The 27778-nt window shown below is 41.7% G+C and overlaps 1 protein-coding gene and 1 long non-coding RNA gene across 3 annotated transcripts in view; both read left to right on the top strand.

The window, feature by feature from the left end:
* Positions 1-13688, top strand: part of FANCB (FA complementation group B) — a gene marked incomplete at its 3' end in the record, with an annotated part of 60796 nt that extends 47108 nt beyond the window's left edge. For both annotated transcript variants that reach the window (XR_013825839.1, XR_013825840.1), the window contains exon 11: positions 13620-13688. The remainder of the gene's footprint in view (positions 1-13619) is intronic.
* Positions 13689-13729: 41 nt separating this feature from the next.
* On the top strand, positions 13730-25076 carry LOC307180991. Its single transcript, XR_013825841.1, has 4 exons — positions 13730-13891; positions 18714-18805; positions 23061-23200; positions 24998-25076. It is a non-coding gene; the product is annotated as an uncharacterized lncRNA (long non-coding RNA).
* The last annotated feature ends 2702 nt before the right edge of the window (positions 25077-27778 follow it).

Below are 27778 nucleotides of genomic sequence, written 5' to 3'. Positions count from 1 at the left end.
GGGGATTTCCATATCACAGACCACATTAGGAAGCTTGTACTTAATTCTTCCATCCGTGGTTCCCAGACTTTGATCATGTGAGCAGGTGTAATTTTAAAAATTGAGACCAGCATAGATTTGACATCCTTCTGTTTTACCACGTAAAATTCATGTTAAGAGATGGCACCCATGCCACCATCATTTCAGAAAACATAATATATTGGTGCTAAATATATAATCATAGAATGCAGATAATTTAAACTGAATAAATTTGGTTTCATAAAAAAATCACCATGTTTATTTTTTCTCAGTCTCATTGTGCAACACACCAGTGGAAACTTAGGGACTGGCACTCGTCAGTGGATCAGTGTTTAGGGATCGTAGATGGGAAGTTTTGAAGGAATTTATGTTGGCATGTGGCACAGCCTGATTTTTCTTTTACATATATATAGCCTTGTTAGCTGTTTGGAGGCTGAATTGTAAGGGACAAAGAGTAGATTTTAAAATAGCAACAAGGAGATTGCTAGAGTGGTCTAGGCACGAGATGATGAAGTATTGGTTTAAATTGGCAAAGGTAAAAATGAAGACGTATATTGCAGAGATATTTAGGATGTATGGTCAACAGGACTTAGTTTTTGATTTTTTAATGATTCCTGAAAGGTGGGGAATCACAATCACTGGAGTTGTGTGTGTAAACACACACACACATGCCTAGACTTGCCCTAGACCTGAATCAGAATGGTCAAGGGTAGAAGCTGGCTGTATGCTTTTTTAAAAGCTACAAGTATAATTCTGATGTTCACCATCAGAATAAAAACTATGGATAGATGGTCAGCAGACCAAGTGGGAGTAGTCAAGGAATACTCCCAGGTTTTTATTTTGGGTTAATGATAAAATTTAGGGAAAAGAGTAGTTTGAACTCCTTCAATGAATCTATTACATTTTACGAAAACAGTTTTTTTTAAATGGACTGAACTCAGTGAAGGCAATCTTTTTTCCCTACTCTCAAACAGTGTTTCTCACACATCCCTATAGCTTCTCTGCTACTTCTGGGTACTGAAGAGCAATCCCATTTTCAAGTATTGAAAAGTTCATTTCAATCTATTATCTGTGAAATGAGACTATATAAGAAAGCAGATACAGCATAATTACAGTAACAACAAAAAAATGCCCGTAACAAGAAATGTGCAAGATGTGAATGAAGAAAACATTCAAATACTACTAAAGGATCCTCCCCTCCAAAAAGGAAACATAAATAGTAACACATTATTTTAAGGTAGAAACTCAGTGTCATTAAGTTGTCAGTTCTCTCTATGTTTGTTTATGGATATAACCCAATCCCAATAAAAATACCAATAGATTTTCTTTGGAACAAGTTATCTTGATTCTAAAGTTCTTGTGGAAAAATCTGCAAGCCAGAAAGGTCATGAAAACTCTGAAAAGGAAAGCATGGTGGCAAGTGGAGAGTCACCCTACTGGATATTAAGATATGTAGTAAAATATCAATAAGTAAAAGTGTGTTTCTAGTGCACACATAGACACACCAGAATAGAACAGAATAGAAAGTTCAGAAATAGAACGAAATGCATATGAGAATTTGTACATTATAATGACAGCATTCCACTTCATTGAGTAAAAGGATGGTCTTAGGGAATCCAAATAGCCATCTGGGGAAGACAAGGGAGAATGTGCCCATTACCAGGATCAAAGTTTCAAGTATAAAAAAAGGTAACAAACAAAAAGATGAAAATAAGTAATAACTTCCATGTTAACTTAGAGTGGGAAAGACTTACCAATCTATTTCACAAATTCCAGAAGCCATAAAATTCAGTCACATAGAAAGAAAAAATCAAAACATCTTTATTAAAAAATAAAGTCAAAAGACAAGATAATATGGGGAAAACATTATTTGTGACATAGCTCAAAATAAGGACTAGTATCTGCAATACAGAGAAAATGTCTTGAAAATGGTAAAGGGAAAATGTCAGTAGAAAAAAAGGGCAAAGAAAAAAAACTAATGGAAAAGGAGATGCAAATAAAGATTTAACAACATGTGCAACTTCACAAAAGCAAAAAGAATCTGCATCAATAAAACCGACTTTGACAGCTTTCAGCTCTGTGATATTGGTAAACTGTTTGGATGTATATGTGGTTTCAGCAAGCCTAAACCTTGAAATGCATGCTGTAAAGAATGTTCAGACTGGTAGGAAATTTTCTACATAAAATTCAAAGTGTAACTGAAAATAACAAATACCCTTAGTGACAAAACCAAAAACCCTGGACTTTCATGTAGCGGTGAAATGAAATGTGTTGCCACAGGCCCACTCTCCCACTAGACAAAATTGGATACACTACGAAAATCACATTTTAAGGGGTTCAGAGAGCTGTGGAAACAAAGGACTGGATGAACTGAACTTACAGAAAAGGGAAAATTGTTACAAAGTGATTTGATAATTGCCAGCCCTTTGTTTATTTGGGGGCAGGATGTAGATCAGGCTTGTTCCAGGCAAAGGGCTTCTGCTTGAGGACAGAGAAGTCAGAAGCCTTTTAGCAGTTGCATAGTACTGTGGTGACAAATTGAAATATTAAGGGACCCTAAATGCACACAGTTTTCACCTTGGGATATTTTCATTGTTCTGTAGCTGTACAGGAAATGGTGGAGTTAGCACAGAAACTTCTAAAAGACAGACTGAGGTACCTTTCAGTTGCACAGTGCCGCGAGAGAGGAGCTCTTCTTCAAACACAGTGAGTTTTCTCTTAAAGACGTTTGCCAAGTTTTAAAGCTGCGTGAAGTAGGAGGCTAAAGGAGGCTGAAAACCTCTGAAGGTCAGAACTGTCTGTTAGCTTCTAGGGGTGAGGAGATCTGTATTTCCACAATCTACGAACAGGAACATACCAGAAGGAGATAGAGTCTTACTAAACTTACAGTATATTCCTGATCAAGCTCAATTTCTGACTGGATAGAGTTTATTAGCTACTCACCTTAACAGCCTAATGAAATAAAAGGGAAACCTCTTTTCTGTGAAACTTCTATGGTTCTTCTATACATACTACCTGGCACACAGTAACATTTCTAGGTGTGTAAAAAGGTCAGACTGGCAATTAAGAGGGAAAAAAATAGATGCAGATCCATAGATGTTGCTGATACTGAAGTTAGCTGATAAGAACTCAAATATGTTATATAATATATTCTAAATAGAGGAAAAGGACAAAATAGGCGAAAAGAATGGAAAATCTAAAACACTTGGGATGTTTAAACAATAATCAGGGCTTCCCTGGCGGTGCAGTGCTTAAGAATCGGCCTGCCAATGCAGGGGACACGGGTTTGAGCCCTGGTCCGGGAAGATCCCACAAGCCGTGGAGCAACTAAGCCCGTGAGCCACAACTACCGAGCCTGCGCTCTAGAGCCCGCGAGCCACAGCTACTGAGCCTGTGCTCTAGAGCCCGTGAGCCACAACTACTGAGCCCATGGACCTAGAGCTCTCTCAGCAAGAGAAGCCACCACAATGAGAAGCCCACACACTGCAACAGAGTAGCATCTGGTCACTGCAACTAGAGAAAGCCCGCGCACAGCAACAAAGACCCAGTGCAGCCAAAAATAAAATAAATAAAAAAACCACACTATTCACTTTATTAAAAAAAAAACAATCAAATAGAAAGTTTAGAACTGAAAAAGGCAGTATCTAGGGACTTCCCTGGTGGTCCAGTGGTTAAGACTGTGTTTCCCCTGCAGCAGGTGCAAGTTCGATCCTTGGTCAGGGAACTAAGTTCCCACATGCCGCATGGCCAAAAAATTTTTTTTAAAAAGGCAATATCTAAAAGTTAAAACGCAGTGTATGAATTTGGCAGCAGAGGGGACGTAGCAAAATGTAGGATTAGTGAACTGGGATATGGGTCAATAAAAAATGCTCAAACTGAAGCAGAGAAAGAAAGGGTGGAAAAAAGAGAGTATAAGAGACATGTAATACATACTCAAATGGTTTAACATTCATGTAATCAAAATTCTGGAGGAAAAGAAGAAAGAGAATGGGGCAAAAGCAATATTTGAAGAGATAATAGTTGAGAATTTGTTCAAAACTGGTGAAAGACATCAACCCAGGGACTCAAGAAGCAAGTAGGAAACTGCACTTATGTGCATCATGGACAAACAGCTGATAAAGTCAGTTAGAACATCTTAAAAGGCGTTAGAGAAGAATACATTGCCCTCAAAAGAACAAGAGTATAAACCAACAGTCAATGTCCTATCAGAAACAACTGACACCCAGAAAGCAAGGGAATTTCACCTTTAAACTGCTTATAGAACTGTTGGTGGGAATGTAAATTGATACAGCCACTATGGAGAACAGTATGGAGGTTCCTTAAAAAACTAAAAATAGAACTACCATACAACCCAGCAATCCCACTACTGGGCATATACCCTGAGAAAACCATAATTCAAAAAGAGTCATGTACCACAATGTTCATTGCAGCTCTATTTACAATAGCCAAGAGATGGAAAGAACCTAAGTGTCCATCATCGGATGAATGGATAAAGAAGACGTGGCACGTATATACAATGGACTATTACTCACCCATAAAAGGGAACAAAACTGAGTTATTTGTAGTGAGGTGGATGGACCTAGAGATTGTCATACAGAGTGAAGTAAGCCAGAAAGAAAAACAAATACTGTATGCTAACACATATATATGGAATCTAAAAACAAAAAAATGGTCAGAAGAACCTAGGGGCAAGACGGGAATAAAGATGCAGACCTACTAGGGAATGGACTTGAGGATATGGGGAGGGGGAAGGGTAAGCTGTGACAAAGCGAGAGAGAGGCATGGGTGTATATACACTACCAAATGTGAAATAGATAGCTAGTGGGAAGTAGCCATATAGCACAGGGAGATCAGCTTGATGCTTTGTGACCACGTAGAGTGGTGGAATAGGGAGGGTGGGGGGGAGGGAGACGCAAGAGGGAAGAGATATGGGGACATATGTATATGTATAACTGATTCACTTTGTTATAAAGCAGAACTGACACACCATTGTAAAGCAATTATACTCTAATAAAGATGTTTTTAAAAAAACTGCTTATAGAAAATAACAGCCTGGAATTCTAGGTATAGCAAAAATATGTTTCAAAAATGAAGATAAAATACATAAATTTTCAGACAAAGACTAAAGAATTTCATTGCCAGCAGGTGTGCTCTAAAAGAAATATTAAAGGGATTTCTCCAGGCAGGAACAAAATGGTGCTATATGGAAACATGAAAATTGCAGGAGGGAATGAAGAATGTATGTATTAAAAGATAAATAGTAAATATATATGAATAAATATTGTACAAAACAGTAATTGTCATGTCTTGAGTTTAAATTATATGTACAATTAAAATGCATGACAACAGAAGAGTGGCATTGCCAAGATTGCAGCAGGACACCCAAGCCTCTGTCTCCCTACAAAGAACCACAATTAGCAAATCCACAAAGAAAAATGGCTTTCGGTGTGCTCAAGAGTCCACTTGAGAAGCTTCAGCAACACAGTGGCCCACAAACCTGAGAATAACTATAAAACAAGAGTAGGAAGAACAGTTTCATCTTGCCTGCATCATCCCAGTGCCAAGTCAACACGGCTCAGTGCCAAGAGGGAGCTCCCTGGTCCAAAATAGTTCCCTTTGCTGGGAAAAGGAGAAAGGAATGAGTGATCAGCTCACCCAGGCTTTCGGGGCACTGCACAAGACTTGCTTGATTTCATGCTACCCAGAGACTGGCATAGCTGCGACATCTAGAGATGGCTGGGAACAAGGAAGAAGGGCAGGGGCTACCAGTATCAGCCATGCAGTGGGAGTGAATGTGGTTCCCAGTGGCCTGCTCTGCAGAGGACCCCAGTAGCCTTTGCCACTGAGGACCACGACGGCCTTCAGGATGCTGCAGAAACCCTACAGCTTTCATCATTGAGGACCTCATCACAGACCTCAGCAGACCTCTCCACAGATGATCCCAACAGCTTTCGATGTTGAGGAAACCAATAGCAGCACAGCCGCTGTGGGCCCTCTACAGCGTCTGTTACTGAGGGCCCCACAGGATTTTGCATTTGCAGACAGCAGCTGCCTCAGTCCCTTCCTGTTTTCCTCTACCTTCTGGTGACCTTGCTGCAGGATGCACAGGACCCGGGGTCTGCACTGGCAACTAGCCACGGTCTTTGTGACTGTGTGGGTGCATAATGCCAGCTTAGGTCCATGCATTACCACCGTGTGCATACCTGCAGCTAGCCCCAGTAGATGCATGAGTGCATGCCAAAGCCCAGGCACCACAGCTCTTTGTATGCCTGGAGCTGGCCCTGCATCCTTTCACTGGACCTTACTGCCATGCATGTACCTGCAGTTAGCCCCTGCAGCCACACAAGGGCATATTATGTAGCCTGGAACCCTGCAGATACTTGTGTGTCCACTGATGGCCCCAGCCCCTGACATTGGCCCTTATCACTGCATGTGTACCTGCAGCTGGCCTCTGACCCCACACAGGCACCTACAGCCAGTTCCCATAGTCAAACATGCACACCACCAGCTCTGGCCAGAACTGTTACCAGTCCCACACCCTCACCTCTGGACCTGGAGGCATCACTAAGGACCCCAACATCCATTGCAGCCAGCAGACACCCTGCAGCTCTCACCACAAAGGATCCTGGAGTTGTCAACATTGTGATAAACGGTTGCCTGAGCCGATGAGACACTATTTACCCGCTAGACCCAGAGACACCACATGCCCCACACTTGGCACCTCACACCACTAGACCAAGGGCCACAGCATGCACCAGCATGCCCTGACTCACAGGTGAGGTTTGTTCCTTACTAAAATCAGTCCATAAAATCTGAAAGAGGTGACTCCTTCTTCAGATGCACAGACACATAACACAAGGTTACACAGGTCATGATGAGTGGGGAAACATGACACCACCAAAGGAATAAGTAAACTTCCAGTAATTTATCCCAAAGAAATGGAGATCCACAAACTGCCTGACAAAGAATCCAAAATAACTGTTCTAAAGTTCAGAGAGCTACAAGAGGACACAGATTGGCAGTTTAACAAAATCAAGAAAATGATGCAAGAACAAAATGAGAAGTTCAACAGAGAAAACATTAAAAAGACCAAACACATTTTGGAGCTGAGGAATATAATGACAGAAATTTAAAAATGCAATAGAGGGCTTCCCTGATGGCCCAGTGCTTGAGAGTCCACCTGCCCATGCAGGGGACACGGGTTCGTGCCGCGGTCTGGGAGGATCCCACGTGCCGCAGAGCGGCTGGGCCCGTGAGCCATGGCCGCTGAGGCTGCGCGTCCGGAGCCTGTGCTCTGCAACGGGAGAGGCCACAGCAGTGAGAGGCCCGCGTACCGCAAAAAAAAAAAAAAAAAAAAATGCAATAGAGAGCTTCAACAGCAGACTTGGGCAAGAGAAGAGCGAATCAGTGAATTAGAAGACACTTCATTTGAAATTATCCAGTCAGAGGAGAAAAAAGAATGAAAAGGAGTGAAGAAAGCCTACAGGACAACATCAAGCCAAATGATATTCACATTATAGAAATCATAGAAGGAAAAGAGAGAAAGGAACAGAATGCTTATTTAAAGAAATAATGGCCAAAAGCCTCCCAAATCTGGGGAAAGATATGGATGTCTAGGTACATAAAGGTCAAAAGTCCTCAATCAGGTTCAACCCAACTAAGATTTCACTGAGACACATTGTAATAAAACTGAAAATCAAAGACAGAGCATCTTTCTAGAGAAAGGAAGATCAACAAGAGAAAATAAGCTCATTACATACAAGAGAAATCACATCCCCACTCCCACTCCCCAACATAAGTAGATTTCTGAGCAGAAATCTTGCAGGCCAGGAGAGAGTGGGATGATATATTCAAATAGCTAAAAGAAAAAAAAAAGCCAGCTGAGAATACTTTGCCCAGCAAAGTTGAAATTCAGGAATGAAGGAGAGAGAATTACACTCCTAGGCAAACAAAAGCTAAAGGAGTTCATCACAACTAGACATACTTTACAAGAAAGCTAAAGGAAATTCTTCAAGTTGAAAAGAAAGAGTGCTAAGTAGTAACATGAAATCATATGAAAGTATAAAACTTACCAGTCAGGGGCTTCCCTGGTGGCGCAGTGGTTAAGAATCTGCCTGCCAATGCAGGGGACATGGGTTCGAGCACTGATCTGGGAAGATCCCACAACTGGCTTTCTCCAGTTGCGGCGAGTGGGGGCCACTCTTCATCGCGGTGCGCGGGCCTCTCACTGTCACGGCCTCTCCCATTGTGGAGCGCAGGCTCAGTAGTTGTGGCTCATGGGCCTAGCCGCTCCGCATCATGTGGGACCTTCCTGGAGCGGGGCACGAACCCGTGTCCCCTGCATCGGCAGGCGGACTCTCAACCACTGAGCCACCAGGGAAGCCCTATGTGGCTTTATTTTAATAACCGCTGAAGGAAAGAACTCACATGTCCTTCAATAGGAAAACAGGTAAACAAATAGTGGTATAATATCCCTACTGTGGAATACTACTCAGAAATAAAAAAGAACAATGACATGGATTAATCTCATAAACAGTGTTGTATGGAACAAAAACAAGCAAATACTTCATGATTTCATTTATATGAAGTTCTAAAACAGATAAAATTAATCCAGGGACTTCCCTGGTGGCGCAGTGGTTAGGAATCCACCTGCCAGTGCAGGGGACACGGGTTTGAGCCCTGGTCCAGGAAGATCCCACATGCCACAGAGCAACTAAGCCCGTGTGCCACAACTACTGAGCCTGCACTCTAGAGCCTGTGAACCACAACTACTGAAGCCTGCATGCCTAGAGCCTGTACTCGGCAACAAGAGAATCCACCACAGTGAGAAGCCTGCATGCCGCAACGAAGACCCAATGCAGCAAAAAATTAAAAAATATATAATAATAATAATAATGAATTAATCCATGACTGGGGAAGATGTTATCTGGAAAGGGGCATGGAAATTTTCTGGGGTGATAGAAAGTTCTAAGTCTTGATTGGAGTGTTGGTTATGTAAGTGTATAATATATATTTGTTAAAAATCATCAAACTATACCTTTAAAGTCTGTGTATCTTATTTTATGTAAATTTACCTTGATAAAAAAAATATTGCCAAAACAACAACTTAAGGAAAGACTAGTAAAAATTTTATTAATTAAAAAGAAGGCAAAGGCACAAGATTGTAAATCAACTATACTTCAATTAAAAAAAAAAGGGCAAGTGAAAAGGGAAAAGGGAACATAAACCAGATGGGCCAAATAGAAAACAAATAGTAAGATGGCAGATATAAATCCAACGATAACTAATTACATTTAATGTAAGTGGATTGAATATTCCAGGTAAAAGTTACAAGTTGTTAGTGTTATTTGTATATTTCTTACTTTAGATTTGTCTGTCTTACATACAAGAGATATACTTTAAATAGATACAGAAAGGTGAATAGTAAAAGGGGGGACAAAGATACAACATGCCAACATTAAGCCAGAGCAGGCTAGCATAGTGATATTAATCTGCAGACAGTAAGAATAGACTAATTTTTCAGGTTCCATGTTGTCTAGAAACTACAGAATATACCCAGATATAAAGTTAACACCAAATATCATGTGATGCCCATTTTCACAGTGAAAAACTACCATGGTTCAGATTTGTGGAGATCATTCAGGTAAAAAGAGCAAGCAACATTTTGCAGTCATTAGAGGGAAGCAAACCTAGAAATATAGTTAATGGGAATTTTCTAGAGTTTGTAGAAATGGGAGAATCATTTCCCTCAACCACACACTTGGCTTCAGGAGGGTTCAGACCAAAAATTAATACCAGAATCCTGTGAATTATTTGCAATGAGTATGAAGTCTTATGGTAAAGTTTACTATTTTGTGAACTCTGCATGGAATGGCTCATTGTAGGTTTAATTACTCTCAGCTAATCATGCATGTTATTCTTATTTTAGGAAACAGTCTGGATTCAAATCTGGGATCCACCACTTAGTAGCTAGGAACATTAGGCTAGTTACTTAACCTCCACGGGCCTTGGTTTTTGTCTGGAACTCAGCTGAGCTGGAGAGAGCTGAGCTGCCAGGTGTCAAAGTAGCTGATTAAGACAGCCAGCCAAAATAAAAGTACTGAATAGCATTCAAGCATTTACTTACCTACTGTGATAGTATAAGCAAGAGCGGAGAGAGCATGGGCCCACGTGCAAGGGCCCATTGGTGGAGGATGAGTTGGATCAGCACAGAGGGGTCATCTCCCTGCTGAGGGAGCCCCATACAAGAGGCTGCTGCAGTTTCATGGACCTGGGGGCCAGGGGGAGGGAGAGGGGAAGGACTCGGTGTGGAAAAGGACTGAGTCTGAGTGGAGGAAAGTGTGTTCAAGGATCTTCTCTTCTCCCCCCTGATAAAGAGGTCTCATGGGAGGCACCAGAGGGTAAGAAGGAGGCCTCTGAATGAAGGTGCCTGGGCTAGGAAGGCAGATATGCATCAGGACGCCTGCCAGGTAAAGCCTTTGTAATCGCCTCTGGTTGGGCCTGAGAAATCATGCATAGGTTTTTGGCTAGAAGCTGGACTCCTCAGTTTCAACTGTAAAATGAGGGATCATAAATGACATGATGAATATAAAATGTTTAGAACATCTGGCACATGGTAAACTCCCAATAAGTGTCTGTATTGTTATTTTAGTATTGTTATTATTAGTATTACCCCTGAGTTAAAACTTCTTGTGATGTTGTGATATATAATAAGACATATATATATATATATATATATATATATATATATATATATATATACAGTTGACCTTTGAACAACACGGGTTTGAACCTTGAGGGTCCACTTATACATGAATTTTTTTCAATAGTAAATACTACTGTACTACGTGATCTGAGCTTGGTTGAATCCAAGGATTTAGAAACAGGAATGTGGAGGGCTGACTATAAGTTACACTCTGATTTTTGGCTTCGAAGAGGGTCAGCGCCCCTAACCCCTGCATTGTTCAAAGGTCAAATGTATTGGGTCTTCATGCTCATTTCTGGCACAGAGCTCCTAAAACCCTTGGAATTTCCTGTAAAGAGAGTTACAATGGTGTGTTTTGTTATGTTAATGAGGTGACCTTTGGACTGCACTTAAGGTTGGGGGCTGGTTGTCAGTGGAGCCAGCCCTGTGATTCAGAGGGTTGGAATGTTCAGTCCCACCCTCCCGCCCCCAGGGGAAGGGAGGGGGGAGAGGGGCGGGGTGTGGGGGGGTGCTGGAGATTGAGTTCAGTCGCCAGTGGCCAATGATTTGATCAATCATGCGTATATAATGAAGTCTCCATAAAAACCCCAAAGGACGGGGTTTGGAGAGCTTGCAGGTTGGTGAACATGCGGGAATTTGGGGAAGGTGGTGCCTGAAGAAGGCAAAGAAGCTCCGGGCTCTTTCACCACACCTTGCCCTATGCATTTCCTTCATCTGGCTGTTCCTGAGTTCTATCCTTTTATAATAAATTGGTAATCTAGGGAGTAAATGGGTCTCCTGAGTTCTGTGAGTTGCTCTAGCAAATTGATGGAACCCAAGGAGGGGTCATGGGAACCTCTGATATATAACTGGTTGGTCAAGAAGTACAGGTAATAATAACTTGGGCTTGCGACTGGCATCTGAAGTGGGAGGGCGGGCTGCCTTGTAGGACTGAACCCTTAACCTGTGGCATCTGATGCTGCCTCTGGGTAGATAGGCACCAGCTGGTGTCCAGAGAATTGTTTGTTGGAGGTGTGCGGAAACCTCCCCCACATGTTGAAATTGGGTCCAAAAACCCGAAACTTGTAATTGCTTACTTGTAAGCAATTCCTATAAATAATTGCAGTGAAGACTCTGCTGTCTGCCCCTCCTATGCTACTGGTGAGAATAAAACAGGTAAAACTTTTCTACAAAGCCACTTTAGAATATGTATCACAGACAATAGATACTCAAACTCTTTGAGCATGGGCACTGCTAGAAATTTATTATAAGGAAGCAATCCAGTATGTGGGAAAAGATATATATGCTTAGAGATGATCATTGATTTCAAACAGTAAAAAAATGAGATGTCTAGCAGTAGGAAAAATGGTTTTAGAATTTGTTTCATACATGTGATGAAATGTTCAGCAACTCTTAAAAATCATTCAGTTTACTGAGATAACAGTTTTCATTGATTGGATTGGCACAAATTTAAATGTTCTTTGACGGTACCCTCTGCCATCAAGGACATGGAGAAACTGGCGCTCTTATGTTTTAAAGGTGGGAGTGCAAACAGATATATCCCTTAACCAGGCAATTTGGCGATATCTAAACGAAATTACAAACATGTATACTCTTTGACAAATCCTACTTCTAGGAATTTATCTTAAAATATATTTGCAAACATATGTATCTGTGTGTACGTATTTACTTTGACATTGTAACGACAAAACTGAAAACTGAAAGGAAGTAAAGAAATTGCATACATCCATTCAGTGGTATTCTGTGCACCTGTCAAAATGGAGTATGCCCTCTATGCAGTAATATGGAAAGATCTCAGTATATATTGTTCCAACAGTAAAGCAAGGTACAGAGCTGTGTATGGCAAATCACCTTTTGTGTTAGAATATGAAACAATGTGAGTATATTTTCCTGTGTGATTGCATTTGCTTCTATCTGGAGAGATGCATAAGAAACTGGTAGGCTAAATAATGGCCCCTAAAGATAGAGCCACTTCGTAATCTCTGGAACCAGTGACTATTACCTTATTTGGCAGAAGATGCGATTCAGTTAAGGAGATTTTCCTGGATTATGCAGGTGGGCTTTAAACGCCATCACAGGAGAGGCAGACAGTGATTACAGACACCAAAGAGAAGGCAGTGTGACCATGGAGATGGCGAATAGAGTGGCGCAGCCGCAGTCAAAGGACGCCAGCAGCCATTAGAAGCTGGAGGAGGCAAGGAACAGGGTCTCCCCTAGAGCGTCTCCAGCGAGCGCGGCCCTGCTGACACCTTCATTTCTCCTCGGTGACACTAAATTCAGACTTCTGGCCTCCAGAAATTTGAGAGAACACGTTTCTGTTAAGCCACCACGTTTGTGGTAATTTGTTACAGTAGCCTTAAGAAACTCATTCGGAAACTGATAAAAATAATTACCTCTTATGAAGAATTAGGTGATTGAAACAGAGGTGGGAGTAAGATTTTTCACTGATAATCTTTTATACTCTTTATTTTGTCAAATGAGATGAGTACATTTACATTTAAAATGTAAACTGTAGGGCTTCCCTGGTGGCGCAGCGGTTAAGAATCCGCCTGCCAATGCAGGGGGACACGGGTTCGATCCCTGGTCCAGGAAGATCTCACATGCCGCGGAGCAACTAAGCCCGTATGCCACAACTACTGAGCCTGCGCTCTAGAGCCCGCGAGCCGCAACTACTGAAGCCCACGCGCCTAGAGCCCGTGCTCCGCAACAAGAGAAGCCACTGCAATGAGAAGCCCATGCACCGCAACAAAGAGTAGCCCCCGCTCTTTGCAACTAAAACCCACGTGCAGCAATGAAGACCCAACGCAGCCAAAAATAAATAAATAAAATAAATAAATTAAAAAAAATGTAAACTGTAAATCTCTCCTTTAATACAAAGATTTCCTTCTCTTCTCAGCTCAGGCTGGGCCCTCAGTTCTGCAGACCGGCGGTGAGGAAGAGGACTAGACTGTATCCGGACCTCACGCGCTCAGCTGTCCAGGCTGGCTCCTGACGTGGAGATTCAAGGCAAGGAGCAGTCCCTCCGGATTGGCCTTAGCACAGTCTGGCTGTTGGTACCTCTGTCCCAGCAGCCTGCCCAACTGAAGGCTCTTCATTTCAAGGCTTGTTTGTGTGAGCTATTCAGAGATCCTCCTGGAGGCGTTGGCCCTGCTGCATTCCATGACCAGGGTGAGAAATGACTTCCTATAATTTCCCTTTAACTCCTCTCCCTTTGAATCTTGGGAAGCAGGTACGGAGTTCTCACATATTTTCCCACACTGAATAATGGGTGCCTTCCCCTCTTCTATTTACATCACCAAAGGAGTTCTGTAGCTTTTATAGAACAATGAAGATCATTTCAGGGATACCACCCACCATGGGCACTCCATTCAATATCTGCCTTAACAGGCAATCTATTACACAAGCAGCCACAAAGTTCTGCCCTTTTGAATGCCAAAATGTTTCTCAGTTCCATTCATTTGCCTCACCACCACCTTGTTCAGGCCACATCTTTCACCTGGGTTATGGTGGCGGCTTCCTGACGTTGCCTGCTTTGAATTGCTCTGTTCCAATCCATTCTCCAAACAGTAAGCAGAAGACCCTTTGGAAACGCGAATCAGATCATGTCACCTCCTTGTTCAAAACAAGTCAGATGTTTCCCATTGACCTCCTAGTGAACCCCTTAACATGATTTTACATGACCGTTGTGATCTACATACTTCTTCAGCTTTACGTGTCATCTTCCTCTGCCTCTGCCACTGCTTACCATTCCCTTCCCTTCTTTCCTAATCCTATCCTCCCATCTCCCCAAAGGAGTTTCTTGTTGCCTCCTTGACCCCCTTGACCTAAGTTTGAAGGAGGAGAGAATGACCCCACGAGGAAGAAAACAAAAATACCAGGATGTTCTCATTTCTTTTCACTTTGAGAAATCACCTCTCTTCTAATTTTTCTAATAAGTCTCTCTGGGTTTCTCCTGAATAAGCTGGCGGAGGTGGTGGGCACTGAACCAGTCACTTGGGTGATTAAGTCCATCACCTGTCTTTAGAATGACTAGACACGTGACACCCATTGGCCTCAGCTCTGAGGGCTTCATGGGACCTCTCAGACAATAAGAAAAGCACCATTTAATATCACTTTACATTAGCTTAACAGGGCCTGCTTACGTGACTATATGAATAGCAGACTAAAAGAGAACCTTCTGGAATAATAATCTGTTTAAATAATTAGGTTATATATATCATAAATCACATTAAATGTTTTATTCTATTTTATGTTCTATGTCCTATGTCATAACCATTTGTCATCCGTATGACAGAGGGTTAATTTGTTAGAGGGCAACATTTTCTGAATACATATTTTAAAATATAATGAAAACATGAAATTAGATAGATGCCTTTTTTCCTGCTTTACTGGCTTTCATCAAGCTTATACCCTCAGCATGGGGCTTCACTTTTTTTTTTTTTTTTGCGGTACGCGGGCCTCTCACTGTTGTGGCCTCTCCCGTTGCGGAGCACAGGCTCCGGACGCGCAGGCTCAGCGGCCACGGCTCACGGGCCCAGCCGCTCTACGGCATGTGGGATCTTCCCGGACCGGGGCACGAACCCGTGTCCCCTGCATCGGCAGGCGGACTCTCAACCACTGCGTCACCCGGGAAGCCCGGGGCTTCACTTTTCATGTGGTATTTTTTTTCTCTGTCAAGGGTTTTCTGTAATTGAGACTTGTAACCTATTACTGAACTGTGGTACAACGGTAGTGTATGTCAACAAAATTGTTGTGGCAGTTTCTTACCTAAAAATAATATTTTAGCCATTGTAGGCATTATGGAATTTTGAGAATCAAAGCTGTTTACAGTAAAAATATCAATTTTCTATATATGCTTTTATATTTATAGAGATAAAAGAAATTTGTAACAGACCGAAATCATTATACTTTTAGTAAAGCAATGAATAGAATATTTTAGGCACTCCAAATATATATCTGAATTTCTAGATCAGTATTAACTTTGACAAATGTTCCGGTTCTCATCTCTTTTGTCTTGACATATCTGTGGAATTCATTTTTTTGAAGGGGATTACATAGCTAAGGGAAGAATGCATACAAAAAATCATTTTTAAAAACTTTTAAATTTGAGTTCCTATATAGAGTTCTTATATACTCTCCTTATGCTAACATCTTGCATAACTATAATAAAATGCATTTTAATAATAAAATAATAAAATACGATTTTTATATCAAGTTTTAGACAGCTGAGATTATTGCCATCTATCTTTCTCAGTTATCTTTTTTAGATTTAAACTTCAAGAAGGTAAAATCTAGGTCTAACTGGATTTGTACCATAACAAAGGCTATTTATTACCAGTGCCCTGAATTTAATAGTTTAGTTACTTTTGATATTAAATTTTATTAGGTTTTATTTCATGTATGTGACCTCCTGCGGTTACATTTTTATTCTGTACCTCCTATCGACTAAACTCTTAAAAGTCCCTGCCCTCAATGAGCTTCCCTTCTATTTAGGAAACAAAGAAAAGACAGAACACATGAGATGGGCAATTATAATACCAACATGATAGGTATTACAATACAATAAAATTAGTTCAATAGTTATGAGAGCATATAAAACATGACTCTTACCTAGTTTTGGGGGATCAGCAAAGACTTTTTCCATGAAGTGGCTTTTAATTGTGACGTAAAGGAGAAGTATGAAGCATACCAGTGAAGAATGGAAGGAAGATTATTTCGGACTGGGGAACAAGAAGGGGAAAGGCTGGGAAGTGAATGGTAGGGGAACAGGGACGGGGAGAGAGATTGGTTGATTGATTAGTATTTGCCAGAAAGGGAAAATAAATCAGGAGGATAGGACTAGGAAAGAAGGGAAGGGACTGGTAAGCAGTGGCAGAGGCAGAGGAAGATGACACGTAAAGCTGAAGAAGTATGTAGATCACAACGGTCATGTAAAATCGTGTTAAGGGGTTCACTAGGAGGTCAATGGGAAACATCTGACTTGTTTTGAACAAGGAGGTGACATGATCTGATTCGCGTTTCCAAAGGGTCTTCTGCTTACTGTTTGGAGAATGGATTGGAACAGAGCAATTCAAAGCAGGCAACGTCAGGAAGCCGCCACCATAACCCAGGTGAAAGATGTGGCCTGAACAAGGTGGTGGTGAGGCAAATGAATGGAACTGAGAAACATTTTGGCATTCAAAAGGGCAGAACTTTGTGGCTGCTTGTGTAATAGATTGCCTGTTAAGGCAGATATTGAATGGAGTGCCCATGGTGGGTGGTATCCCTGAAATGATCTTCATTGTTCTATAAAAGCTACAGAACTCCTTTGGTGATGTAAATAGAAGAGGGGAAGGCACCCATTATTCAGTGTGGGAAAATATGTGAGAACTCCGTACCTGCTTCCCAAGATTCAAAGTTAGGAAGACCTGTAAACTTAGGTCAGAAAGACCTCTTCTGAGAACCAGTGGCAGAGACAGACAATGAAATCCTGTAAATGCAATGACTGAGTAAAGGGGGCTTGTGAACAGGGACCAGGACAGGGGTTTTGGAGTTTATGGAGAAGGGCTGGTTTAAGCATAGTCTGTGACTGGTGCTGGAGGATCCTCCGGACCTAACCTCCCGAGCTATCATGGTACATGATGTGACATGCCTCGCAGCCTGAGATGGGCTCTGGAATAGACTTTCCAGCAGCAGTCGCTGTACAGAACTTGTTTAAAACACAAAATTGTGGGAGAACTCTGTCAGATAGCAGTCCTCTAGTTGGTTCTCCAGTGGGTGTTTGTATGAAGAACCAATACCATCCTTTGTGTCCTGATCCCACCCCTGGGATTGGGTAAGGCCTTGGAGGCCGTGGTCAATTACGGGGAGATGTGATATACAGGGAGGAAATGGACTTGCTGCTACCAGCAGGGATGGAGCCTTGAATGTATAATTGTTCGTGCCTGTATTGTCCTTAGTGATGGTGAGACAGGTGACACTGGTTCTAATTGGGTGTTAGGAGTGAAAGAGAAGGAGGAATCAAGGATGTTTCTCAGGATTTTGTTTTGGGATCTGGATCAACAATGGCACCATTCCCAGACATGTGGAATTTGCTTCCTATCTGTCTTATACTTGACTAGGTTTTTATGTCTCTATCCAGACACCAGACAGTAACTAATATTTGCATAGTGCTTTACCATTTGTCAGGGGCTTTCACATATATTATCATATGTTATGCTTTCCAATGCCCTGAGAAGTTCACTAGGCAGTCTACTATTTCTCTTTATTATGATAAGGAAATTGAAGCTCAGAGAAGTGGAGTGAATTGCTCTAGGTAGTAAGAATTCTGGTTCTGAATCCAGTTCTTCTTTTTTAAAATAATTAATTAATTAACTTGTCTGCGTTGGGTCTTGGTTGCTGTGAGCAGGCTTTCTCTAGTTGCGGCGAGCGGGGGCTACTCTTTGTTGCAGTGGGCGGGCTTCTCATTGTGGTGGCTTCTCGTTACGGAGCGCGGGCTCTAAGCACGCGGGCTTCAGTAGTTGTGACTCGTGGGCTCTAGAGCGCAGGCTCAGTAATTGTGGTGCACAGGCCTAGTTGCTCTGCGACATGTGAGATCTTCCTGCACCAGGGCTCGAACCCGTGTCCCTTGCATTGGCAGATGGATTCTTAACCACTGCACCACCAGGGAAGTCCTCAGTCCAGTTCTTCTGATTCATTTGCTTGTTCATTTATATATCCATGCTTTATTTCTTACACAAATATTTACTGGGTGCTTCCTAGACCAGTTACTGGGGTAACCTCTGGAGATACAAAGATGTGCATGAGAGTCCTTCCCTGAAGGTCTGGCGCAGTCAGATGCATTCACACATAAGAAAAACACAAGTAGATTTCTCCAAAAGAGTAGAGATTTTGGAAGGGCACAGAGGAGTCCACATTAATGATGTGTAGGAGATGTCAGATGGAGGGGGAAGAAAGACACCCCAGGCAACTGCTTTTTCTTACTGCACGTTCCATGGTCCTCTGATTTCAGAATCTTGAATGTCACTGAGAGAAGTGTGAAGTTAATGAGACTGAATTCTACCTTTTATGAAAAATTTGGAAAGAAATAAGGACTGAATTGAGGTACGGCATTGTTTTATGCGCACTGTTGGATTTAATGAATAAATTGTTCCTTTAAAGGTCTTTTTTTTTGTTAAGTCAACTATGCAATAAAAGCAATTATGTTTCCAAGATGGGTAATTTTCTCTATTGTATTTCACAGCTTGAACCGAGAATACTAAACATTCCTCCAAATTACAAAGCAGGCAAAATAGAATTTTCATAACTAACCAATGTAAAATCATAATTGTTCACCAGGGTGGGATAGAAATCTGTGTTCCAGCAAGTGAAACTATGGTGGCCCCTTTGAGCCTTAAGGGAAAATGTTATGACATTTCTATGGAAAGAGAAGTTACAAAGTTAGACCTTTCCATCCCAAGTCAATTTGAGCACTACCCCTTTCCGAAGTTAAATGGTATAATGTGTCATCAGTTCATATTGAACGGAACGTCTTCTGAATTTTCTTGCATCATAATTTGTCTTTTCTATACCTTCACACCCATCTTTTTGTATCAGCTAATGGATGGGAGACCAACACCTATTTCCCTCTCCAAAGCCCTGTGCTGCCTCCACACCATCACTACTGTAAAGGAGAAGACTTCTCCCTCATCCCAACTCTACACAGCCCCATCTTTTCTTTTCCCTTTAAAATGTGAATCTAACTACTTTGCTCTTGGTGGTAAAAGTAAGATCTTCCTTGAAGAGCATTCTTAGAAATGGCAAATGAAACATCAACGGAAAAGAACATGATTTAGACTGACCCATCTCCAAGGCCAGAACGTCGCCAGTGACACCGTGCATGACTCCTGCTCTGTTGTGGTGTAGGAGGCCATCGGGGATTCAGTCCTGGCTGCGACCCTAGCAGGGCACTCTTCCAGTGTGGCCCACCTCACTTGTATGTAGAATGAGAACACCTAGACCTTCGTCTCAGTAAATGTTGGTCAAGTGAATGAGGCCCTGGAGCAGACCCCTAACCTGTCTGGTTCAGTCACTTTGCCCATTAGAAACATTCCTCAGAAGGCTTCTCTGTCCCTGGAAATGTATTATCCCTGAGGTGGCCCGTGTCTTCTCACTCTCCATACCTCCCTGGGTGATCTCACTCACTCAAATGGTTTGATCTATCTTCTATTTATTGGTAAATCCTAAATTTAGAATTTATAGCCTCTCCCTCTGTCTCCTTCTCCCCTCTCCTCTGTTCCTTCCTCTCCTCTCTTCAGCTCTTGTCCATATTAATAGACCCTTTGCATTCCCAAGTGTTGCACCTGAAGAATCCATGAACTCCTGGAAACCGCTATGCGCATAGAAGAGAGAAGAGAGAAAAAACAAACACAAAACAAAACCCCAAACAAAACACAGAACAAGCCAACATAAACCAGGTCCCTCTGACGTCTTCAGCCAGTGGCTCTACTTATGTGTCCCACCCATTCTTCAGTCTTGTCTGTTCTTCTATCCAACAAACAGCCTCTCGGATCATCAACTCCCCCTCATTCCTCCTTCCCACCTCCGGTTCCAGTCCTTGTTATTTCACATTTTACTTATTACAGTTAACTGTCCATTGGTCTTCCTGACTTTGCTTTTTCTCTGTTTTGTTTTCTCTATCCTGTTGCTGATTAGTCTCCCTAGAAATCTGTTTTTGTCTTGATATCTCCTTTCTTCTTGGCAGGTAGGACAGGGTGGCACCGTTTTGTGTACTAGCTCCTATGCAGAGTCTCCCTCCAGGCACTCGGAGTAAGCCTTCCAAGGGCTGCATGTCACCTGGCCATCCTGCTTCCCACCCCTGACACGCACTTCTAGACCTGTGCAGCCTAATGCGTAGCCACTTTTTATTTAATTTTAATTGACTGGCTTTTAAATTTAGGAACTGAAGCACCTTTGTCAATGTGGATGCAAATATTAACAGAAAATGATTTTTAGTATTTGATTCAGTTACAGGGAAACTTTCTTTTTAAAAAAATTTTTATTTATTTATTTATTTATTTTTGGCTGTGTCAGGTCTTCGTTACTGCGCGTGGGGTTTCTCTAGTTGCAGCGAGCGGGGGCTACTCTTCGTTGCGGTGCGTGGGCTTCTCATTGCGGTGGCTTCTCTTGTTGCAGAGCACGGGCTCTAGGTGCGCAGGCTTCAGTAGTTGTGGCACGCGAGCTCAGTAGTTGTGGCACATGGGCTTAGTTGCTCTGCAGCATGTGGGATATTCCCGGACCGGGGCTCAAACCCATGTCCCCTACATTGGCAGGTGGATTCTTAACCACTGCACCACCAGGGAGGCCCCAGGGAAACTTTTATGTATAAGTATTTGGAACAACTTGGGTAAACGAGTTCATCTTTTCAGTTGTAAATTTTACAATATCTAAATGCAGGTTAATTATTTCAGATGAATTTAACATCCAAATGGAGATATGCTGTAAGTGTGAAATGCACATTAAATTTCTGAGACTTAGTATGGGTAAAAGAATTTAAAATATCACATTAATAATTTTTATATATAGAGTACATATTGAAATAACATTTTAGATATATTGAATTAGATAAAATATATTTTAAAAGTGAATTTAATCTGTTGATTTTTGCTTTTTTAAATACGGCTACTAGAATATTTTAAGTTACATGTGTAGCATGTATTACATTTCTATCAGGCAGTGCTATTCTAGAACAATTGGGCCATTTTCCTTGTTCTCTCCTCCCTTCAACTTAGATTTTCCAGGGCAGGCTAAATTTTTAATATTTCCTATAACCACCCCCTCCATCTTCATAAATAATTCATAATTGTTAGATAACCTGTTCGAATGAATGGTTTAGAAAATGTGATCCAGGCTTCCACCCCCTTCTAGTGTTTTCTGTCATTGTTCTTTGCATCTGGAACATCCTTGTTTTCTTTTCCAAAGTCTACATTGCCTCTGGGTCCAACTCAGATGACCTGTCCCATCCCACCCCTGTGCCATCCTTGACCACATGCCATGGGTTGATGTCTCCCATTTCTTAATTCCCAGAGCACACAGACTTAGTTTCTACATGCGCAGATTCGTTGCCACACTCTGTACCCCTTTTCATTGTTCTGACATCTTACATGTAAATCTTCCCTTCCCTTCTAGAAAGTTCAGTCACTGAGTCAAGCATCTGCTTTCTGGGAATGTAATTAATACAGCCACTATGGAGAACAGTATGGAGGTTCCTTAAAAAACTAGAAATAGAATTACCATATGATCCAGCAATCCCACTACTGGGCATATACCCAGAGAAAACCATAATTCAAAAAGACACATGCACCCCAATGTTCATTGCAGCACTATTTACAATAGCCAGGTCATGGAAGCAACCTAAATGCCCACTGACAGATGAATGGATAAAGAAGATATGGTACAATATATACAATGGAATATTACTCAGCCATAAAAAGGAACGAAGCTGGGTCATTTGTAGAGACATAGATGGACCTAGAGACTGTCATACAGAGTGAAGTAAGTCAGAAAGAGAAAAACACATATTGTATAATAACATATATATGTGGAATCTAGAAAAATGGTACAGATGAACCGGTTTGCAAGGCAGAAATAGAGACACAGATGTAGAGAACAAATGTATGGACACCAGGGGGAATAGCGGGGCACGGGTGGTGGTGGTGATGTGATGAACTGGGAGATTGGGATTGACATATATACACCAATATGTATAAAATAGATAACTAATAAGAACCTGCTGTATAAAAAATTCAAAAATAAAATTAAAAAAGAAAGCATCTGGCCTTCCCTGGTGGCGCAGTGGTTAAGAATCCACCTGCCAATGTAGGGGACACGGGTTCGAGCCCTGTTCCGGGAAGATCCCACATGCTGCAGAGCAACTAAGCCCGTGCACCACAACTACTGAGCCTGTGCTGTAGAGCCTGTGAGCCACAACTACTGAGCTCACGTGCCACAACTACTGAAGCCCACGCGCCTAGAGCCTGAGCTCCGCAACAAGAGAAGACACCACGATGAGAAGCCCGTGCACCTAAACGAAGGGTGCCCCCGCTCGCCCCAACTAGAGAAAGCCTGTGCACAGCAACGAAGACCCAATGCAGCCAAAAATAAATTAATTAAATAATTAAAAAAAAAAAAAAATCATGTTTTCTCTTTCATTTGACACATCTACTGGATTTAAACTATGATTTTTTTTGGAGCAACACGAAGGCTCAATAAGGACCAGTGCAAGAATATTCCATATAGTTGAACTGTACCCTTATTGAGTTGCCAAATATTAAACTTGGCAATTTTAACTAATTAAAGAAATATATTTATATTTTTGAAGATGTGCTGTAGTCGAAAAAGAATTTGCCGCGGAGTCAGCAAGCTAAGATTTTAGTTCCATTCCTGCCTCTATGGGCAACCTGCTCTTGGACAAGTGCACTTCACCTTTCTGGAACTTTCTTCATCTAGAAAAGAGATTAGGTAAGCTCTAAGGTATATTGCAAATCACATATTTTATAAGTCTATGTTGGAAATCTTTCTCAAATGCCTTACATACTACTCTGAATTTTTAAAATAGAACATGCTGAACAGAAATTAGCATTTTTTAAAATGTCAGAGTCATTATTAGGGATGTCAATTATTATGCACTGACAGTGTAATGCAGCTAAGGGGTTATTGTGTTGTGAATGAGTGCTTACTCTCCACAGCAGTGGTTTTTATTTTTTAATTAATGTCTGCCCTTTAATGTCCTCTTTTAATGTCAGACTGTCACCTGTCACTTATTGCTAACGCTGGCCCTGCCTGTATTAATACCTTCCCTGCCCTCGTCCCAAGTAATTTGGGACTCCTAAGCTAAGGTGACGTGGGGAAACCCAGTAATGGGGAGCTTGTTTGACTTACGTCTGAAGTTGGGCATGTAGTCCTTCAGCAACCATTTGCTGGGTGCCTGTACCTGTGTGACAGGCACAAGATGGTACAGGGGCTGAAGAAGAAATAATTTATAAACCATCTTAATAACCTTGGGGGACTGCACAGTGAGAAGTGTCTGAACTTCAGTGCAGAGCTTCTGCAGGCCTTTTTCTTCACTTCTCAGTTTCAAGCTTCTTTCCTGATGGCTGAGTTTCCCAGACAAGTCACCAACAGATAATAGTGGGCTTAATGATAACAATGGTTAATCTGTACAGTGACGAACTCTCACAGAAGTGCGCAAAGAGACAGAACAGAACAGAAAGTCCAGAAATAGATTCCATGTATATATAGGAACTGGATGTATATAGAAGTAGTTTTCCAAAACAGAGAGAAAAGAATGGGTTACTTAGTGTCTTATTTAATTCTTACAAAAAGCTTGTGAACCAGGTAACACTTCTCCCCACTTTATAGATTAGGCAAAGAGTGGTTCAGAGATTGGCCTAAAGTCTCCGTGGTAGATCTGAGAGAAAGTGTATTATCTTTGGTCTAAGCCTGTGCACCATGGGCTTAGAGTGGCCATCTGTATGTCTTCTCCCCTTCTTCAGCAGTGGGTCCCACCATCTGTTAGATGACCTGAACACTTCTAGTGGTCAAAGGAAGCAAATAGAAAAGCAGTTCTCAAGCAGGAGTAATTTTTCCCCCCAGGGTAAAATGGGAAAGTTGCTCTTGGTATCTAGTGGGTCGAGACCAGGGACGCTGCTAAATATCCTGCAACACAGGACAGCTCCCCAGAATGGTGCAGCTCTAAAGGTAGATAACGCTGAGGTTGAGGAACTGTACAATAGATGAAAGAAAGCTCAGTCCTTCACTTGTATTGTGGATTGGATTAAAATGAATAATTATTTGAAGTCTATTTTTATTCTTTTTTTTTCTTGGTCACACCATACTGAAGCAAGGAACAAGTAGGAGGAAGGTGGCAAAGAGCTTCTGGTGCTTGAGAATACCTGAAAACATTTTTATTTTATCTTTTCTATATGAATACAAGGAAAATCTAAAGATCTGCTACAGGGAATTCCCTGGTGGCCCAGTGGTTAAGACTCCGTGCTTCCGCTCCAGGGGGCATGCGCTCGATCCCTAGTCAGGGAACTAAGATCCTGCAAGATGCATGGCACGGCCAAAAATGTAAATCAATCAATCAGTCAATCGATCTGCTACATATCTGTAGTAGACAATGCTAATATTTGCCCCCAGTTTTTGTGGGTGGGGAGTGTGTTGAGTACACGCCTCTTGAAGTTAGGTGTGGTCATGTGACTGAAATGTGAATTATGAGTGGAAGCAAATTCATGATCTTCCATGCTCTCGTCCTAGACCACAGCAACCATGGGAGTGTATGTTGGTATGGAGAAACCATAACATCTGAGCAATGTGGAAAACCGCACCAGTGGAGAACAGCAATCCCGCCCAGTCTCCCAGATCTGCTAGACTTTGCGTGAGTAAGAACCAATCTTTTGTTGTGCTATACTACTGAGAATTTTGGAATTCTTATTGTAGTACATTCTAACTTATCCTGACTAATACATCCAAGTTAATTAGCAACTACTCTGGAATTCTTGAACCCCCAAATTTCTAGAGTGTTGCTTCTGCCTTGGGAATCAGGATATATTAATATTTCACATACATATTCATTCACACTGCTTTCTCAAATTCTGATTAGCATTGAGGTTCTAGAGAGATGTTAGTCTGTATAAAACTCCAGTGACTTGGCAGTAAGCAGCAAATGTTCTCTCATATAGTTTCTGGGCTGCATGTGAAGGAACTTTTTTTTTAGGCTTTGGAAATACATTTTATGTCTGAAATGATTTTTCTGTTGACATTAAAATATATGCTGAATTGTGACATCTCAAGTTGGATGACTTTTACCTGCTCATTGTATAAATTCTGTTATGTAAGCTATAATGTAGACTTTATTTAGCTTCCTGAATTCTAGATTAGAGAGTGTGAAAATTTCTAGAACAGTGGTAAACAACCTCTCTCTCTTCTCATCCACACACTTCACTCTCTCTTTCTCCATAATTTGAATCAAAACTATGTCATCATTTCTCTGACCTGTTGGAAACAATTTACCTTTTTTGGTAGGTTAAGGCTTCAGAGACTGAAGACCAATCTTTTCTTTTTAAGTTATCATCAGTACTCTTGTAACGTTACTTTATATCTACCATCCCATGTGCTTTTTACCAACCCCTTCTAAACATAAGCTCATCCTTTATAGTTTATATCTAACATATTTATTATTGCATTTATTTACTTACTCAAAAGTGTTTATTTACTTCGTAGCAATCCTGTATCTTTATTGCATGAGCTGTAACTGTAACACAAGGGTCAGCTGCCTGGAAATCCTCAGTTCTTTTTGCCTTTGGGAGTTTCGTCTCCTTTTCCTCTCATGTCAAGTAAAGTAGACTGCCCTGAGGTGCAGTCTCTCAGGTGATAGAAAATCTAACTTGCTGACGAAGATATCCGGGCTGTTCCATGTATCTGACTTTCTTGTGGTCTGTCCACACTGTGTCCGGGGGGTGTCACCTCTGGACCCCAGTGGCTGCTATCTTCTCTCCACACCAGCAGCACTCTCACCAAGTGTACATCCCCTCTGTTAGAGCACCGCTCTGCGCTAGCACACAGGGCTGTTGTAGCAGACTTTGATGGAAGGGTTAGGGGTACTAGAGGGGGACCGCAACTCAGAATAGTCAAGACAGGCCATATGACGTTGAATCACAGGCACGCCAGTTCTCTAGCATCCCGTGGCCGTCCTCATTACTGGGAATTGCTTGGTGGGTGTCTTTCTTTTCAGGCATAGCCTGTCACCATGATACTGGGCTCTCTTTCATTTTCACACTCTCTAACATGTTCCCTGCCCTCCTTTCTCAGGGCTCTCCCTCCATCTCTCTCAAACTCTCCTCACCCCATCCCTTTGAAGCCCATAATCACCCTTACTCAAGTATGTGCTACACTTTGACTTTCCTGATCTTTAACTCAACCCTGGTCCTGCTTCTTTTATTTTATTTTATTCTATTTTTAATTTTTAAAAAATTTTTGGCCGCGCCATGGGGTTTGCGGGATCTTAGTTCCCCGACCAGGGATTCAACCCACGCCCTTGGCAGTGAAAGTACTAACCACGGGACCGCCGGGGAATTCCCCTGCTTCTTTATTTTATAAACTTCAGCCAGGCATTCTGCCAAACAAAGGCCGTCTACTCTGGGTAGACACCCTTTGGGAACACATGGTTTCAGTTCAGCGTTTTCTTTAATCGAGCACATTGTTTGAAATGGGAGTTCCTAATTTCTAGAAAAAGGAGGAAGCAGTATGAGGCATCGAGTCATTTGAGGAGCGTGAGAAGGAGTAGAGAACTTTGTGCGGAGGAAGAGTAGCATGTGAGAGCACAGGAGCTTGCTGAGCTGTAGCCGATGGCACTGGAGTGGTCAGAATGGCCTGTGTAATGGAGGCTCTTGGGGAGTATCATGTGGGCAGAAGGAAGCTTTTTTTTAAAATTTTATTTTATTTATTTTTTTATACAGCAGGTTCTTATTAGTCATCAATTTTATATACATCAGTGTATACATGTCAATCCCAATCACCCAATTCAGCACACCACCACCCCCACCCCCCAGCAGTTTTCCCTCCTTAGTGTCCATACGTTTGTTCTCTACATCTGTGTCTCAACTTCTGCCCTGCAAACCGGTTCATCTGTACCATTTTTCTAGGTTCCACATACATGCGTTAATATACGATATTTGTTTTTCTCTTTCTAACTTACTTCACTCTGTATGACAGTCTCTAGGTCCATCCACGTCTCAGCAAATGACTCAATTTCTTTTATGGCTGAGTAATATTCCATTGTGTACATGTATCACAACTTCTTTATCCATTCTTCTGTCGATGGACATTTAGGTTGCTTCCATGACCTGGCTATTGTAAATAGTGCTGCAATGAACATTGGGGTGCATGTGTCTTTTTGAATTATGGTTTTCTCTGGGTATATGCCCAGTAGTGGGATTGCTGGATCATATGGTAATTCTATTTTTAGTTTTTTAAGGAACCTCCATACTGTTCTCCATAGTGGCTGTATCAATTTACATTCTCACCAACAGTGCAAGA

This window comes from Stenella coeruleoalba (genome assembly GCF_951394435.1).
Source record: "Stenella coeruleoalba genome assembly, chromosome: X".
NCBI lineage: Eukaryota > Metazoa > Chordata > Mammalia > Artiodactyla > Delphinidae > Stenella > Stenella coeruleoalba.
Note: the sequence above shows the minus strand (reverse complement) of the source record. Positions and strands in the feature narration are given on the sequence as shown.